At 43.7% G+C, this 19,667-nt stretch overlaps 1 protein-coding gene across 2 annotated transcripts in view; it reads left to right on the forward strand.

The window, feature by feature from the left end:
- LOC135913311 (nucleolar protein dao-5-like) overlaps positions 1 to 19,667 on the forward strand; it is a 105,668-nt gene that overhangs the window by 39,914 nt on the left and 46,087 nt on the right. The window lies entirely within an intron of this gene.

A 19,667-nucleotide genomic window follows, 5' to 3' on the forward strand; every position in this document is an offset into this window, starting at 1 on the left:
TAGTAATATACACACTGCAGGGATGATGACATTTACGTCTTGAGACCACATATGTTACTGGTGTGGGGACAAGTTGTCAAGTGGATAAAAATAAAATTCACAAGCTTTTTCTTGTTCTATGTTTGTGTGTGTTTGGGGGGGGGAAGGACCACTGAAGACCTGGGTTGCTAAATGTATTATTGTCGATCATTTCTGACGTGTTACACAACCCTTGTATTGGCACCTTATTGAATAAGTAAGGTAATAAATGCCAGTTTATTAAAATAAAATATCGGATGCTTGCTCACAATGAAAAAAAAGCCACTCGACTAGCATAACACGAGCCTATGAACATAGAGTGGGTGCTGTTCACAAAAAGCCCTCGGTTCTTTATTTTTTGGCCACATTTAGTTGCACATCCCGTATGTAATTTTATGGTGGTTTCTGAGAAACCTGTATGGGTTTCCTTGTAGCTTCATGCTTATGTGGATGGCTTTTCCCAGTCATGAATTTTGCTCGCCTTGCGGGCTTCCGCAGACCTGATCTGCCATAACCTAACAGTGTTCTGCAATGTCAAATAAGCAACACTTTCCTTGTATGCCTCTATTTCACTCATACTGACCTTTACCAAGCTGCTCCAAAACGGACAATTCATGCTCCAGACCTGCTGCAAAGTGCAGAATTTCCTGCTCCAAAGCTTCCTTGGGCCGCTTCTATCCTGCATTAGGAAAAGTCAGACTTGACTTTGACAAGCGACGGCACACAGTGCCAACACTTCAGCATGCACCTTGGTAAACTTTCTAGCTTAAATGTGACAATCATTGTCAGAGTTGATCTCTTGGCATGAACTCCAAAGCACAGCAGCAGCAGCAAAAGCAGTTCCCTAGTAATGGCTGCCTTTGTGTAAACTTGATATTGTCAAGGGACAACAAAGAGAAGGGAAGGACTGTCGGCATGAAATTACGACGGTACAAAATGCCGCCATGGAGGACGAACTGCTGTAATAAGGAATCAGTAGGTGCAGATTCAACTCTCTCAATAACGGTCCATGAAGTGGCGTCATGGCATTGATCATTGGCCACCCGCAAAGGTTGGGAGATAAAATGCAGGGGAGAGCGCCTGTGTACTCAACGTCGGGCATGTTTATGGGGTATCGGGACGAGCAGTTGGCTTGTCCGATGTGCGGATTCCCAGATTTCGGTGAGTGGGAATATTGGTGTACGGATTCCAGAATTGTGGATCACTGAATAGGAATACTACTACAGCCACAAAGCCCATCGTCCGAACCTTCCTATGAGGTCTTTTATGGACGAAAGCCAACAGAGAGCACGATGGCCGGTGACAATACAAAAGGCACCTGGTATATGCAATAGCACAGTCATGACCACAATAGACTTGCACCAAGATAGCACAGATTTCGTGGCCACTTGCATCAGTGAGCACCTGTGAGCTGAAGTGAGCTGAAGCGTTGAAGTAACCAATGATAGGTGGTGTGGTAAGTAAGGTCATGCATTGAGAGAAGGCGACAACTTGGGAAGAGCCCCATAAAAAGAGGCACACCTTTCTTGACAGGGCCTGTAAGACGCCATGCTATCATGGCAAAATTTTTAACCATATGGCAGAAGAACAAAGGCCTATAAAGCGCTGGAGACCTTTTGCCAAGTGTAGCACAGAAAATTCTTTGACGGCATGAATTTTTCCCAGGTCGGGTTGGATTCCAGAAGCATCAGCAACATGTCCAAGCGCAGCTATCTGATGGGGGACAAAAAGGCATTTTTTCGTGTTGAGCTACAGGCTAGCCTTGCTATAAACACCGAGAGTGGCTGAGAGACATTCAAAGTGTGCACCGAATGTGTACAAGAACACCAACGTCACCCAGGTAGCAAAGACAAGTCAACCAATGAAGCCCTTGAAGTAAAGAGTACGTCATGCGCTCAAGCATGGCCAGTTCATTACCTAAGCCAAAGGGCATATAGATTGATTGAGACCTTAAATTGATTAAGTCCATCTGGCGTTATAAAGGTTGTCATTGAACAATCAAGATCATCTACAGCAATTTGCCAATACCTTGACCGAGGTCAATGGACAAGAAGTACTGGGCATCAAGAGACAATCAAGGACGCCGTTTATACGAGGCAGTGGCAGACCTCTCTTTGTGGTGCACTTGAGGTGGCGATATTGAATGCAGAATCTCCACATGTCATCTTTCTTTTTGACTAACATGACAGGTAACGCCCAGGGACTTGACGATGGCTCAATTATGTCTTTTGCTAGCATCTTGCTGACTTCTGCTTTTGTGACTTGGCACTCCGATGCTAAAACTCGATAGGGTCGGCGATGTATTGGCTGAGCATCGCCAGTATGGATACAATGTTTTACAAGGGATGTCTAGCCCAAGGGGCGGTCATTTAAATTGAAAATATCTCTATAAGAAAGCAGTCATTTACCGACAGACAGCTTCAGCTTCACCAGGCAAGAGGTCTACAGCAATCGTTTTTGCAGTGTTGTCAGAACAACTGGCAAGCTTAAAAGGCTCACGGGAGTCGTCAGCAACAGAAGTCTCAAGTAATCGATCTGCTAAAGCACTGATCGTAGCCAGGAATATTCCCTGTGGTAGTACTTGCTTTGAGAGGCCAGAATTTACCTTGGTAAGGCACATATGTTGTCATTAACAGTCAGTACAGTATGAGGGACGGTGACATGTGTGAGAACAGCAGTGATTGGCGCAGCGATGTAATCACTATCCAAAACTGACAGCAAAAGCGACAGTACAATGTACATCAGGAGCTGTGGTGGCACATAAGCAAAATCAGCAGGACTTAGGCAGACCTCAGGAGAACCAGAAAGGAGAGGCAGTTCAAGGCAGACAGTACTTGCAGAATAATCAATAAGCGTAGAATGATCAGAGAGAAAGTCTGTGTCAAGTATCAGGTCATGGTAACACTGGACAAGCATGGTGAAAAGGATGGCAGTATGGTGACCAGCAGTGTCCGCGCTCGAAGTACACATTCACACCACACCAACCGTGCTGCTGTCGGCGATGCATACAACCTGAGGGATAACAGGTGTGCGAATTTTTTTTTTAGATGGCAGCGAACGTAGAAGCCCATAATGGAGATGTGTGCCCTGGTATCAGCGAGTGCTTTGACAGGTGTGCATCTAGAAGGTGGTGCATCGTTGATAGCATCAGTGGAGGATTTTGTGGCAAATCGGACATTGCAGCTCCACCTCTAGGTGCCGGATCGTCTAATTTTCCAGCTGGGTCGATCATGGGTACGTCAGCAAAGTAGAGCGGCGAAGTTGGGGTGGACATTGCTAACGATGCTGTGGCAAGGGCACAAGCGATCTTTATGACAATCAGCGGTAAAGGTTTCAGAAGTGGCGCGGAAGCGTTGTGGTAAGGCACTTCAGGATAAAATGGAGGGATTACAAAAGGTGTTTTGGAAGACTTTACCAATTCAGCTCCAGCAGACACAGATCGGCTTGTCGTCAGGTGTACTCGATTCAGATAGATTCAATAACGGGAAGCAAAGGGCGTGCTGCAGTAGGGCATAGTCAAAGATGTAGTCGTACTGGCTTCAGAGCGACCAAGACAGCAGGCAATGGGGAGGTACAACTTGGCAACTTTCTGGAGCAACTTCCTGGCAAACCATGAAATGGTTTACTGATATTCTTGCATCAGAGTTGTCCCAGGGCATCTGCTAGGATGAGGCAGGAAACAAAAGCTTGGGATTCGCAACGCACAATACAATACAATACAATCTTTATTGTGCATAAGGAAAACAAAGTACATATAACAGGCCTACCAAAGCCTCAGAGGGCTTGACTGGCAATGCCTGACAGTCAGGTCACAGAAAATTGCACAGTGTTAATAGCGGAGTTAGCTATTAGCGGGTCGGAACAAAATGTTGAACAGTTATACAAAATGGTACATCAAACATCGACAATTCTAAGTTGTTTCTTAATCTCACATCTTGTGTTTGCTTCTAACACAGACGCTGGCAATTTATTAAATATGGCTGGAACATAGTATTGCCGTGTTCTCCTTCCGTACTTTGTCGCAGTCTTGGGGATGACGTAGGGTTCCTTCGGTCTTAAGGAGCGGACAGGCGTATATCGTGTTTTAAAATCGTTATTCCAGAAGTGTTTAATTACAACACTTTCGATAATCAGAGAAGTGAAGTTTGGCAAATTCAACAACCTGAAGACGTCTGTATCTTGCTTTGGACACAAATCGTAAGCCACTGTTGACAGCAGTGAACGTAAAATTGAATTAATTCTTGAGCTCCACCTAAGAGTACAATGGCCATACACAGTCAAGCCATAACGTAACACACTGTAGGCTAAAGCATGCACAATAATTTTTCGAACGGAGATTGGCATAAGACATCGCATATTGTATAATACACAGGAGACCGCGCGCAGCCTTTTACAGATGTGTGATAATTGCGAGCTCCATAAAAGATCACAGTCAAAAAGCAACCCAGGATACTTAACAGAAGATGCATTTTTAACACGTTGACATGTACATCCAAAACAGTCTGATGTGTGCAAGAATAATGGTGTCGTAGGCAGGATTTTTTTCATGGGGTTATGGAAACAGACAAGTCGCGTTTTAGAAGGGTTGATGCTTATTAAATTAGCCGCAAACCAGTCCATAACTTTAGTTTCCTCATTCTGTAAGGAGCTGATTGCATCAAAGTAATTAGTTGCACAAGATACAAGAACAGTATCGTCGGCATATTGGTATATATAATTACCTACTACATTGGACAAATCATTCACATAAATGTTAAAAAGCAGGGGGCTTAATATTGAGCCCTGAGGGACTCCAGAATGAATACTGGTAAAAACACTTAAACTATCTCCCACCTTTACACACTGTCGCCTATCCTGCAGAAAGTTAGTAAATTCAAGAATGACCCACGAAAGCCTAGGAGAGACAGTTTCTGCAACAAAATCTCATGACAAACACTGTCAAATGCCTTAGAGGCATCCATAAAGAGAGCACATGCTACCCGGTTACGGTCTAGTGTCAAGTTTAAAAGATCAGAGAAAGCTTCTAACAGCGTTTGTGTACCTTTCCCCTGTACAAATCCATACTGATGTGATGACAATACATTATGTTTATCTAGAAACTGTGTTACCGTAAGAGCCACATGTTTTTCTAATATTTGAGCTATACAGGGAATTATCGAAATAGGTCTGTAATTTTCAATACTATTGCGTGCACCTTGTTTGTGAAGCGGAATTACAATTGCGGTTTTCATATCAACTGGAATCACACCACCATCCAAAACAAAGTTTAAAAGGGATAGCAATACATGTTTAATTGCGTCAAAATTTCTCTGAAGTTCACTGACAGAAATTTTGTCGAAGCCAGGTGATTTGTTCGTCTTAAGATTGAAGACAATGGACCTTAATTCTTCAAGCTATAGTAAAGGAAGATATGCGGAATCTAGCAAGCTATCTGTTAAAGTACACACCGATGGTTGCCGTGTCCTCGATCCCGAGACACTTGAAAAGAACTGATTAAATAAGTTTGCCACAGTTTCCTCGTCTGCAGAAAAATAAGATGCAAGACGCTGTTTAGGCGTTGAAATGTTGCCGCCTCTAAGTTTATTGATTAGGGACCATGTTTTCTTTATGTCAGATCGAGCTTCTTGAAATTTCTTTCTAAAATAAACGCGCTTCGCAAGTCTGATCATTGCATTCACTTTGTTTCTGGCACATTTATATCTTAAGCGCGTGTCGTTGCAGTTTGACGACCGCTTGGCCTTGGTCCACAACAAATCTCTTTCCTTTGTAGCAGCTAGGATTTCACTGGTCATCCATTTCTGGCTCAGGTTACGTTGCCTGACTTTGACAATGCGTGTTGCCGCCTGCCTAAAAGCATCAAACACAGCTACAAATTCACGGTACATGTTTTCCGGTGACACAGTGCATAAAAAATTATCCCAATCATTTTTCTGGACTAGTTTATCAAAAAACCTTGGGTCAATTATACAAATTTGTTTGACAGAGTTAATAGCCTCCGATAACAAAGGATTCACAGTCTGTTTCAGTGAACAGCAGACGAAGTAGTGGTCAGAAAGCTTAACCTGTGCAATGGTAGATTTTACTTCCAGATTATGGGCTCTAACATTTACGTGATCAATGCAGGATGAAACAAGACGTTGAGATAGGAATTCTTCGTGAGTTGCTGCATGGATTGTCATTTCAATTCCCCATTTAGATAGTGTATCTAAATAATCAGCAACTATTCCTACTGTTGGACGTAACGTATCTATATTAATGTCACCTGTGAGGCAAATACATTCATCGGTTCCTAAACGTGATAACGCGGAGTCGAGTTCATCCAAAAAAAGATGCCTGTTACCACATGGGGGACGATATACAGAAAGCAAGGCCAATGAAAATCGAGGATTAGATAAGCGGAGAGCAACAGTTTCGGCATGGTCGAAAGGCAAGTGTAGTTCGGAGACTGACCAAGTGTTTTTTACAAAGACAGCCACGCCTCCACCCTTCCGGACTGGACGAAAAAAGGAGAATGACTGATAGTCCGGTAGCGCGAAACTAGAAAATAGATCTGGCGAGATATTTATCTCGGTGAGTACGATGACATCAAAAAGCAGTGGAACAGAAGATAGAATGGCTACTAAATGGTCCCAGTGCCTACGAATGCTTCTGATGTTTACGTGAGTAACATGGAAAGCGTCGTTACCCGGATAACAAAAAAACCGCGAAACTTCTAAAAGGTCATTGCAAACCTTGAAAGTAGTAGCCATGACTAGGTAAGCCTCTCAATGTCCAATTTTCTATTAATTCGAACGAGTGGAGCGCTGTCTGCTTTCCTTACAAACACCTTGCCATTTCTTGTCCAAACGTATTTGAAGGACATTTCCTTTGCTTTAGTGCGAGCTAGCCAGAACAGCTCACAATTAACCCGTGTGAGGTTGTCATTGAAATACAACCGTGGAAAATCATTCTGAACCAATCTTGGCAAGTTTTTACGTGATCGAAGCCATTGTTCCTTCGCTTCAACGGAACACATCTGGACAAGAATAGCTGGTGCAGTATTGTCCCTACTGGGTAGACGGTGGATAGCAGAGACTTGAGTTGCCGCAAAGTTAGGTACCTCAAGTTGTTGCGTAAGATCACTGAGGAAGGATTGCAAATTCTCCTTTGGCTTGCTGGGAAACCCGTATATCTTGAAATTCTTTCTCCTACTATACTGCTCCATTTCATTCATTTGCTCACTTATCTTGTCGATCAGGTCTGACTGGAACTCGACGGTAGAAGACAGTGAGTCAACCTTAGGACGTAATTCCGCCACCTCCGTCTGATTTTTGTTGACTGTCTCCAATACCGAGTCATATTTTGTGGAAAGAAATTCTATTGAAGTCTGCACTACCTGTATCGAGTTCTCAATCTTTCCAACTGAGTCCTTAAATGTTAGAAGTTCCTGTACTTTCGTGGCGAGTATTTCTACGCTAGATGCAAGTCGGTCAAGTTTTTCATTTACAGCAGTAAATTGCTGTGCAAACGATTCTTCTTTTGCGTTCTGTGTGAAGTCTCCTTGTGTGCTTTTTTCCGGTCGACATGTTTGGCACAGCCAGGTTTCACGTTTAACTGAACTCATTTTTGCGTAGCTGTTTTCAACTACAGTAGAGCATCGTTTTCCAAGGTGGAAACCTTCTTGGCAAGCCGAACATGTTAAAAATTTCGCATCCAAAGGTAATGGCTTAGAGCAAGCAGCACAATCAGAAGGCATTTCTGTGCAGTCAGCGGCAAAAATTACGACAATAAAATAAGTAAGAGCAAAAGGCTCACCTGCCGAAAGGCATGAAATGATTAGCTCCGGGAACGTATTTGCCGCTGACTGCAAAGAAGCCGAGCGATGCTGTTCCTTAAGTAGGCATTCCCAAGCATCTGGGGTGCAGGCTAGGTGATGTGCTGACGAGAAGGTGACAGCTTGCGGACGAAAACTGCAGACGGAAGCACGCTGTCTGCGCAGACCCTGCGCAGATCCAGGTTCACCGATGCCAGCGGCTGCACTGCCCGTGTCTCAGTGAAGCATCCGATGACCGCATGCAGTACCTGCCGAAAGGCATGAAATGATTAGCTCCGGGAACGTATTTGCCGCTGACTGCCACAAGTCACATTGTCACAAGTCACAAGTCACATTGTTGCATGTGGGTTGTAGGCTGTGTTGGTAGATGCAGGAGGATGTTGCAGCAGTATTCAGAAGGCGTGAAACTGAAAACTGATGGGGGACCTGGCAGTTTTTCACTAGCTCAAAGCGGCGGCATTATTTTGTGATGGTGTCAGCTGTAGTGATGTGGATAAAAACTAGAAGTTTGAAAGTGTCATCCACAATGCATTTGAGTATACGTCCTACTTTGTCACTCTGCCACAGACATGTCGATATTAGGGCAAAAGGTCAGGGCATCCTAGATGTAGAAGTATGACTCGGTAGCTGTATGGGCACATGTAGCAAGCTCCTTCTTGGCAGCTGTCGACCATATGAATTGCCAAAAAGTCAGACAGGATCTGTTTGAACAGCTCACACCTAGGGAGTTCCTTCTCGTGGGTTTCGAACCAAGCATGCAGTGGGGGGTTTGGTCCAAGTAGAAAATGACATTAGCTGGCATTATGGTCAGGTCCCGCACTTGCTGACTTGTTCAAACATGCTCAGCCATCCTGCTACGTCAATACCGTTCGAGACCAGAGAATCTACCTGGGTCATGCAGTTGTGAAACGCCTACATACTGGGTAGACAACGTGTCATTCTCAGAAGGCATGGTCATTAGCTGGATGTGAGGTCTGCTTTAGAGCTCCGTTGTTCTAGTAATTCACGCTTCCACCTAATGTTAAACATATAAAAATTTACAAGATGTATTTACAAAGATACAGAATGCTTGTGGAGACAGAAGAGAGCCCAGTCAGGCTGTGTTGACTTTTTGTTCTCATTCTCCCCACTCACCATAACCACGTGATGACACCTTCCTGCCTTTGCAGAATGTAAGCAGCTTCACAGCACCACATTAGAACACCACGGCCAGTAAAGCACTACCACGACAAACAGCTTGTGCAGCCAGTGTGGAATGCGTCCATACAGCACGCATGCAATCCAGCCCAGCTGTTGTGCTGGTTAGTCCTCATTGTGGCTGCAGTGACTCTTTAGTTGCTTGGTATGCCAACATCACTTAGCCATTTCTTGGTCGTATCTTGCCTGCACTCGCATAAATGTCATAACAGTCTGAAACTATTAGTCGGAGCCTGGCACTCTGTGAGAACCATCCAAACATACTTCAAGTGCTCAATTTGGAACAACCATATTATAGTCCTGTGCAATGTATAGGTCGGCAGCATAAACAGATACTCGCTCATTCTCATATGCACTAACGCTTGTCGGCGCTTACTCTCACTCCTACTCATTCGAATCATCACTCACTCACCTCCACAGTTACTTCCTTTCGCACTTACCAGCACCTGTTCACTCTCATATCCTCATCAATTCCCCATCACCGGCACCTACTCGCATATGCACTTACGTTCATTGGCACTCGCGTAACTCAAGTTTACTGTTAACAACTTTTGTTTGCACTCGTGTTAAGTGGTACTCGCTCCTGTTTAATACCCATGGCCACTCAAGCTCATTGCCCTCCCATCCATACTCACGTACGCTCACTCCCTTCGTCACACACTAACATTCTATCCCACACTTGTACCATGATTGTGGAGCGAATGTTAGTCAGTGGGCCTCTTCGATTATCTATCCCTGAAAGTCCAGTACTGCCTGAGGTGGGGCTTTCTGTCAATGGGCATTGCGTATGTGGCATTTCTGGCAGTCCTGGATAGCCTGGATAAAGTGCAATGGGACATGCCAAATAGAGCATGTTGCTTTGGGCTCTACTCACACTGAACTGTAAATTAGATGGACCTTCACCATCGTAGAGAAGTCAAAGTACTCGGGTGGGTGCGTTAGCAAGTTTCAACATCTGGGCCAGGATAACTTAAAACTATTCCAATCTGTTTTGATTCCAAATCCACCATTAGCCCTCTGTAATAGGTCAGAATAGTTTGGGCCCAGCCCGTATGGGCGGGGCCCAAGCCATTTCGACCTATCAAACAGGGCTAATGGCAGATTTGAAATAAAACCAAATTGGAATAGTTTTGCATTATCCCAGTCCTGAACTCTGAAGGAAGCCAGTAAGGATTCTTCATCTACCAGAGTAGCATACATCACAAGGTATTTAGTTCCATCAAACAAGAGTGACACCCCTGTATTTAGAAGAAATTCAGTGCAATACTTTTAATGGCAACTTCTCATTCGATGACTTTGTTCATGCACCGTGCCGTTGTGAACAGTTATGTGCTGTACGAGATCCATACGTTTATTTATTGAGCATTTGCGCAGTAAAATTTTAGTTGGAAGTCAACGCTTGTGTTCTCTGCTCTTTTGTCGTCCACATAATTTTAGAGCGCAGCTCTTAGGAACCCGTTCCTGCGGTGAGCGTAAGCGTTGTCCCTTGTAACCAAGTTCATGAATGAGCACAGTGAAAGATGAAAGTGAATTCGGAGCACAGCAGCCGATAAAAGACTGCGATAGCGAAGAGAGCGCGAGGAGGAAACCGGAGGAGGAGGAGGGTACAGCGGAAGCACGAGAAGAAAAGCTTAGTGCCACGCAAAATGAGTTTTGTAGCGGCAATGCCTATGACATGTTGCCAGAGTAGCGTGCGTCGTCTGTATGGAACAAAGTGTTGCATGAGTGGAGGTCTGTTTGCAGTGGCTGCTGTGAATTGCGCCCACGCATCACCCACGTGCTGCTTCTCGTGGTCTCCCGATTAGCGAGGCAATCGCACTACACTTTGCTCCATTCGCAACATGCTCCACAATACAGATTGACCACACCAGCCACTATATCGTAAAATGAAAACACGTATAGAGCTGCGCTCAAATTTCCCATTAAAAAGTACCGTAATCATTGAATTTTTTTCACAGTACAGTAAAAGCTCGGTAATCACTACTCGTTAATTCGAAATTTCGGATAATTCGAAGTAGTCGCCGCGGTCCGTCCAACAATGTATTGAAAGCTATATGTAACACATCCTGCTTATTCATACTGAAATCTGCACCGCCACCGATAATTCGAACTCCGCATAATTGAGGATGGGGAGAGTGCCAGTATGGGAGAGCACGCTGGCGTCGCCGCGCGTGACGCGCAGCGACTCCAGCGTGCTCTCCCATACTGGCACTCATCATCATATCATATCATATCATATCATATCATATCAGCGCCAAGGACGATAACACCGTCGCCGCGCGCCGTCTTTACTAGCATGCTTCTTCTACTAGCATGCGAGGGTGAGCGCGGCTCAATCTCGCGTGTGCGAGAGGGGAAGGTGGGGCGAAGCGCGCCTCGTGCGCTAGGCATGGGGGTGAGGCGAGGGAGGGACAAGGGAACGATCTTCGGCGGCTGCTGCTTACGGCTCGGCCATTGCGGGCGCCGCATCTAGAAAGCGATCTGCGACGTGGCCTAAGTACGCGCCCGCGTGGGCCTCATCTTCAAAGCGATCTGCGATGTTTGCAGAGTGCAGGTAGTGCCAGTAGCTTCATATGCGATCTGCTTTTTACGTTTCGTTCGCATTGAAGCGAGAGCTGTACGAACGTCAATTCGCTCGCTGCTACTGCTGCATGTCCTCACTGCAGCGTTTTCCAGCGAATTTCCGCGGTCATCGAGCGAGATGCATTCATGCCTCCTGCGCAAGCGTGACGCCGTGCTTGTTAATTTATTTAGTAAGCGAATGCTTACAAGTTTATACGGCTGATAAAACTGTTATCCTTACTTCGTATAGCTGCTAATTTTCTATCGCAATCGATGCTTCGCTTCTCGCGCAAGACTGGGCCTTTTTTTTTTTTTTTCCGCCCCAGTCAGCACGACGAACGCGCGGATGGAGCAAGAGCCATCTCGACGTCAGGCGCGTCGGACCGCGCTGGCCGCGTCCGGTTACGTTGGCTGCGCCAGTGCTTCGAAGTACAGACATTGTACGCGCCAACATGACGTAGCGTGTGCGTGCGTGCTCATGCCACGTCAGACTATATACGCACCTTAATTGAGCGATTTTTTTCTCTGGCTTTCATTTGTTCGAATTTTGTATAATTAAAATTTTCACAGCATCCCCGCGGAATTCGAATTAATGAGCTTTTACTGTACTAGTACCCATCACCGTAAATACGAGGTCTGTCCTAAAGGTTTGTGCAGCAAATAAGAAAGAGTTGTTTCACAAGCATTCAGATACAGTAATGTGGTCATTTTCAAAATACTCACTATTATACAGTCGATGGCTGATTTTTCGGACATGTCTGATAATTTGGGCTCTTTCATGGCATTGCCACATACCCCATAGAGCCATTGTGTAATGACTTCCGAAATTTTGAACACAGAAACTCGTCATCATCAAGTTTTCTGGGCTTTTTGCTGTGACTGCAGCTCCAAAAAGGGCATAAATTAAAGTCATCACCACAGCCATGTTGATTATCTCGCTACCTCGAACCAACACTCGCACAGATTTACTGGCAGCCATAGTAGTCATTTTGTGCTATCATAGCTGCTTGGACGTTTTCGATCAAGCTTTCTGCTGTTCGATGCAGTATTTTTTATTTAAAGGATTCCCTGCTGTCAGCAGTGGCATGGACTCCGTTTTCGTAATCCTCGTTGAAGCACAAAAAAGGTCCCAAGTGTTGCATAATGCAGTTTTCTGAAAGTCAGCTTCACTGCATTAGAGCAGTGTTACGGGGTCAAGCATATGCAATGTATTGTGGTGAAAAATTTGGTTAGCATCAAGGAAGTCCATGATATGTGTGTAGATGATGTGTTCAAGGATTTTGCAGGGTACAGTGGCTAATGAGATGGGGCAACAATTGAATGGGGAGGGTTCGTTACCCGATTTGTGGACTGGAACAACCTTTTCGTGTTTCCAATCTGGAGGCAGCATGCCTGTTGAAACTGACTGTGAAAATAGTAGACAGAGATATGCTGCACAAATATATTTAGTGTTTTTTAGAAGTTTTGATGTAATGTCTACACCAGCTGACGATGAAAGTTTGATATTGTCTATTAGGGATGAAATGCCGGATGGAAAAAATGTAATAGGTGGCATGGTACATTCAAAGTTCGCATGGGGAATAGAAAATGGCAGTTCAGTTTCTTGAGTAAAAACTAATGTAAAGGCGGCATTAAACACGTGAGCACATTCAGCATCGGTTAGAGTCACCTGACTCATTCTACAAGGTAATAGTGTGCGAGTCCTGTGGGTTTAAGACTTGCCAGAATTTTTTCAGGTTGTTCTTATGCATGTTCGGCACATCAGAATGAAAGAATGAGCATTTGGTGTGATGTATAGCTTCCAGATAGGCCGTTTCAGCGGCTCGGTATTTCCATGCATCAGGGGTGTAACACGACTTAGCTGCGCGGAAGAGACATTTTTTTTTCTTGTTTTTTTAACAGTCTCGGTCAAAACGAGTTTAATTGCAAAGTCGACATGAATGACTTTATGGTCACTGATTTCGGGAAGATACGCTATGGATGATACACCCTCAGGATTTATTTATTATTTACAGTACACCCTGCAGCGCCGAAGCATTATAGCAGGTGAGTGGGTACAACATGAAGTGACTAGCACGAGAATATAATCACACAAAAGAGAGGGATGACAACGGAGCAATGCATCAAGGTAAAAATAAGTACATCAAAAAAGTACATCAAAAAAGTACATCAAAAAAGTACATCAAAAAAGTACAAGAAAAAGTACAAGAAAAAGTACAAGAAAAAAGTTCATTCATCCTGCAGTCATTAGTTTGGAAGACGATTGCAATTACAAATCATTGATTAGTCTTAAAAATGCATCCCGAGGAGCACTCACAACTTCAACTGGCAACTTATTCCATTCCGAAATACTGCTTGTTAAAACAAGGTCTAGAATATTTTGGCAGTCCGGTGACACGGGTTGGTTCTGTGAGCACTTGGGATAAGTTAAAGTTGAGGCATACCTCAAGGAACTAGTTTGATTCCCTTGATGTAGCCGCTGGTTCAGGCTGACTTAACCAATTGCTATAAAGAAAATTAAAGTCTCCAAATAGAATTACATGCATGTTGGGGTGTTTGGTCGTTTTTTCACTTAGGATGTTATACAGCTTGAAAGAGAAGTCCGAAGCACTATGAGGGGGCCATAGCAAAGGCTTATTGAAACTGAATGAGTTGCAGCATGGCATTTAAGCCATAGGATTTCAAGATTGGATTAACAGATGTACAGGATACATTTTTGTTTACAGTGACAAGTACTCCTTTCCTCTCGTGCCCCTGCGATCGTTTTGGAACAGTTGAAAATTTGGTAGGTCAGCGAGCACCTCACTGTTTCTTACGTCTTCTGTAAGCCATGTTTCCGTTAATATTAGAAGGTCGCTGCAAGAAGACAAAACCAGATTAGAAGTAATGTTATGTTATGGGATGAAGCTTCGTATGTTAGTAAAGATAGAGGAAAGCAACAAGTTTGATCGAGGTGCGAGCCTAGCGCGGGGAGGCACATGTTAATGAAGGGGCAATTGCTACAATATTTCCTTAACAGATTCTGTGGAATGGTGAAACACGTATCGTTTGGTACCAATGTGTAATGTCTTGAAGCGCAGAGAATAAGATGTGAATTTCGATTTGACGAAAGCGATAAGATGTTCCTGAGCAAATCTAATGAGCTGAGGGAAATCTTCGCCAACGCTGAAATTTTCTCGATAAACTGCTCGTCAGTGAAATAATCAGATTTTTCTTGCCAGAAGAAAGCTTTATATATGCAACACCAAGTGACTTAGAATTACGAGTGAAATGTAAAATTTGTACTCAGCTACAATGCTGCTTAGTCAAAGTGAAGTTTTGTGAATGAGCCCTGCGATCGTGCTTCATTTCCAAAGCTGCATAGGCTCTCGTTTACTCACTCGGCACAGTGTTTTATGACTGAGTCACAAGATCGTGTCTCAGCCTGCAAGGGCTGTGCTTGCATGAAAAAAAGAGCATTTTTTACATTACAAAAGAATAATTCTGTGCTTTTATATGATGAAACCACCATGTGATTATTATGCACACCATAGCGAAAAACTCCAGATTAATTTTCACCTCCTGCCGTTCTTTAACTCTTTCCGTACCACGCATTGGGCATCGCTAGCCCGCTAACTATAATTTAAGACACCGATTTCGATACTTTCTGCGCCACTCAAGGACACACTGCGCTATCGGACGTGAAGGAGGATACTATTCTTTTGTTTCCTAAGCAGTTTGCCTTTTTCCCCCAGGCGGTGATTTTTGAACATGCTCAAAAGTTTTCATGCTCGTCAAAGTAAAAAGTAAAAATGGCCGCCCGCTATCGAAGATTTGAAATGCCGCTTTTGAGACTTTCTGCGCCGTTCGCAGACACTCTGCGCTGTAGGACGGGAAGGAGGAGAACTATATATTTTTTTTCTAAGCAGTTTGCTTTTTCCCCACTAGGCGTTAATTTTTAGCACATTCCGAAGCTTGGTGATCGTCAAAGCATAAAGCAAAAATGGCCGCCTCCGGGAGCAGCGCAACCACTTTCAAAGATTGCAGATCTTGCAATTTCCCTGCGTTTGTGGCTGACTGTATCAATGGATTGAGCAGCAGCGAGTCTGAGGATGCTACCTCTTTGTCAGACTTTGACTCTGAGACCGACAATGATGCAAGCCAGCTCGGAAAATTGAGGGCTGCAGCCTGGCACGCCAAACTCTAGTGCTTGTACTTATATTTGTAGTGGAATACCTGTTCAATGAAAAATTTTGATTTTTTTCGGAGATAGTGCCAATTAGACTGCAGTACATTTTGTATATATCATAATTTTTGTTACATTTTTTTCTTAGTAGATACGAGCATGCCTTTTCAAAATTTGTTCAGTTCTATCCCACAATCTTGATTTCGAACGAGAAGAAAGGGAGTTAACCAAAGGGCACAATTTTCATTTATCCTATCATGAGAAGCCAACAAACAAAGACACCAAGGACAATGTAGGGAAAATTACGTGTACTTACTAATTGAATTAAAAAAATTATAAATTAATGGAATGAAGGTGGATGAAAAAACTACTTGCCGCAAGTAGGAAACGGTCCCACGTCTTCGCATTATGCGTGCGGTGCTCTGACCAATTGAGCTCAATTGCAGCAAGTTGTTTTTCATCAGTTTTCATTGCCGTTAATTTATAATTTCTTTAATTCAATTAGTAAGTACAAGTAATCTTGATTTTGGCAATTTATATCTTTTTTGTGATGTACATCTCATTGATAAAAATGTTATGCATGAAAAGTGCATTAATTCTGCCTTTTGTTTAGGTATTACGTAAAATACTGAGTGCAGTAGTTCCTTCAGAAAAAAAAATCTGGCCTAACCTACAAAAAACACCTATTTGACCCATAGTAGGGAAAGTGTTAATGTGCGTTTAAATCTAAGTATACATGAATGTTTTTTGCATTTCGGCCCCATGGAAATGCGGCCGCCATAGCCAGAGTTAAATCAGCGACCTCGAGCCTAAGTAGCACAACGCTGTAGCCACGGGGCTTCCACATCCGGAGGTTATATGGAGGATACTTTAAATATATTCTGAGTGCAAACTGTGTAGTTCATCATTGTCATCTGTATATACTCATCCTCATAATCATCATCATTGTTTTGTCTTGTTGGTACTAGCTGATTGGCTCACGCGATTACATTGAAATACAAGGGATCTGCCTTCGTACTGGGCGTCGTCCTATAATTGGTGGAGGTGCGGGGTGTATGTTCACAACTTAATGCTGGCGTTTACTACATGAACTCTAGAAAAAAATACATAAAGTAATAGAAGAGTGCCATGCTATGCAAACACGCAGTCGGAGCGCAAGAAAATACACGAAATTCTATTCTAGCCAGAGCATAGCAGACAACAAAGGCGAGTCCCCCGGCTGACATCACCGAAGCTCCGTTCAAAGTGCCACCGTCGTTTGCACACAAGGCTAATACACTTGCTTTGTGGCCATGGGGAGAATTGGGCATTTGAAAATTTAATTAGCCTTGTAATAATGTCCTTTGAGTACAAGACCTTTTTTATTTATGCGGTGGTTGTTATATGGGATGGTCTAGCTGCGGACCTAAGCACAAGCGAAAACAAAGTGCATGCCATTACTCCAGCAGTCAAAGCACAGTGGATGTGCGAGTTGAGGTTTGGCACACTTGACGTGGACGCATTCAGTTGTGAGATGCACTGCCTGATGAATAGTTTGCAAGAAGTTGTCATGTCATTGTCATTTTGTCATGTGGGAACATATTAGTGGGCAAAAAATAATAATAAACTGGCAGTTCTCTTTACCATGTGTCAGCAAGGTGCTGTTTTGTCTAAATAGCTCTTGTCAAGTTTCTGGTAAAGATTTTGTGCGAGGGGAGCTATGTAAAAAAAAAACCTTGTCTCTGGTTAGCTTGGCACTTATCATTCCCATGCATCCCGCCTTCTGATTTGTTCATGCATTCTGTCATAAATTGTGAGCTGCACTGTCTAATACTCCCAAGACTAATCCTGTTTGCATATGTGAATATCATAGAAAGTGAAAGGGAGGATGGTCACCGTGGAAACCTAATTGGTGAAGCACCGTATGCATAATATGAAAGATGTCCATTTAGCTCTAACCGGCAGCAAGTTGCCTTTTTGTCCGCTTTTAATTCCGCTCTTCTTCTTATCTGAGCAATTCAATTAAGTGTAGCAATTAATTTTCTCCCATGCTTTCTTCGGCTTCATTGTCTGTCTTTGTATGGTTGTGACTGACAGGCAGAAACCCTGCAAAACCCATGTCGATGTTAATCTATTTAGCATTGGAACAGTGTAGCAACCCACTGTATTGCCAAAAGTGAAATAGGTCATGTATGGGGCAAGTATGCATCCGGGCTCCTCTCTGACTTTTTTCTGGATGCACTGCACCATCTAGTAGCAGCACTACAAAGAAAGTCTGAGCATGGTGCATGTATGAAGATATATTCGGACAAGATTGTCTAAATACATGTGATATGGAAGTCTATTTTTCATAGGCCCAGACAAATGTTAAAGGCGTTTTTGTTGAAGAGCAGCACTTGCCTAGTGGCTCATGCCAGTGACCCAAGTTGGCATCAAAGAGGTTCATTGAACAATGGCACTTACCCATTGTCGCATAGCCAACGACTCAAGTTGTACTGATGGTTGACTTCCAACCCGGTTCTCTCAGCACAGCTGCCCGATGCTCTGCCCAGTAGAGCAGAGAGTACTACCCTGTGACCTAAGTTGACAGGAAGATGGTTAGGCACAGGTAAATAGATGGGTAGATTGGCACAAAGTGCATGTAGGATACTAAGAACGCTAATCGCATTAGCATCGAGCCCCTAAGATACTCCTTTAATGTGATTAGAAGTTCTGGGATACTGCATGCATTTGCAGCAGGCTGTTCATATTCGTCTAATCTTTTTTCCTACCAACCTTGGTCACTGGGTAGTCCATGGTCTAATGGGTAGAGCATCGGGCTACTGTACTGGGGGAACATGGTTTGAAACCAACTATCTGACGAGCTTAGGTTACTGGATATATCCACTGGGTAGGTGCCACTTTTAAATTACAAAACAAACCCTTTAAAATTCTCCAGTGCTGAGCTCTATCGAACCTCCATCATATATACTTAGGCAATCTTGTATGAACATATTTCCACACAAGAACTTCACTGAGGCGGCACTAGATGTTTCAGAATGTAAAGTGCAAAGCGCGAGAAAGGAGCCTGGCTGTATACACACCTCATTCATGATGCATTTCGATGTTGTCGACATTGTGTGTCACTACGTTGCTTCAATGGTAATTGCATTAACATCAACATTCATAGTGGTATAAGCTCTGCCAAAATTTCGTTTCTCACTAGAAGCCTCAGATTTGGCACTCTTGGTGCATATGCGGATTCGTTGACCAGTTGCCTGCTCCTAAGCTCGCATACTATATGAGGCAGTTGAAAGGGAGTAATCCGCCACTTTTACCAGGAGCGGCACTGGCTAACGCTCCCAGGGCTAATCCTGTACGCACACCCAAAACGCCAAGAAAGTGGATGGGAGGATGGCCATCGCAGTAGCCTAATTGGTGAAGCATAGCATGCATAACACAGGCAATATGAATTTGGTTCCCACTGGCGACAAAACCTCTTTGTTCAATGTTGTTTCCATTTTGCATTCTATTTTCCCTGTGCTTTTTCTGGCTTCATTGTCCATTTTCGTCAAGTAGTTGAAACTAAGAAAAAGAATCAAGCCCGTAAGGTTCTTGTATTCTTCTCGCTCAGCATCCGTAAAGCCGCACGCACACGAAGGTAAAAAAGTAACCAATGTATTTCTTGAGGAGGGCCTGTTTCTGTTAGAAAAAAAACTGCTATTTCTACCTGCTGTGGTTGCTTAGTGGCTATGGTGTTGGGCTGCTAAGCACGAAGTCGCAGAATAGAATCCCGGACACTGCGACTGCATTTCAGTGGTGGCAAAATGCGAAAACACCCGTGTACTTAGATTTAGGTGCACGTTAAAGAACCCCAGGTGGTCTAAATTTCTGGAGTCCCCCACTACAGCGTGCCTCATAATCAGAAAGTGGTTTTGGCACATAAAACCCCAT

This window comes from Dermacentor albipictus, chromosome 6 (assembly GCF_038994185.2).
Source record: "Dermacentor albipictus isolate Rhodes 1998 colony chromosome 6, USDA_Dalb.pri_finalv2, whole genome shotgun sequence".
Lineage (NCBI taxonomy): Eukaryota > Metazoa > Arthropoda > Arachnida > Ixodida > Ixodidae > Dermacentor > Dermacentor albipictus.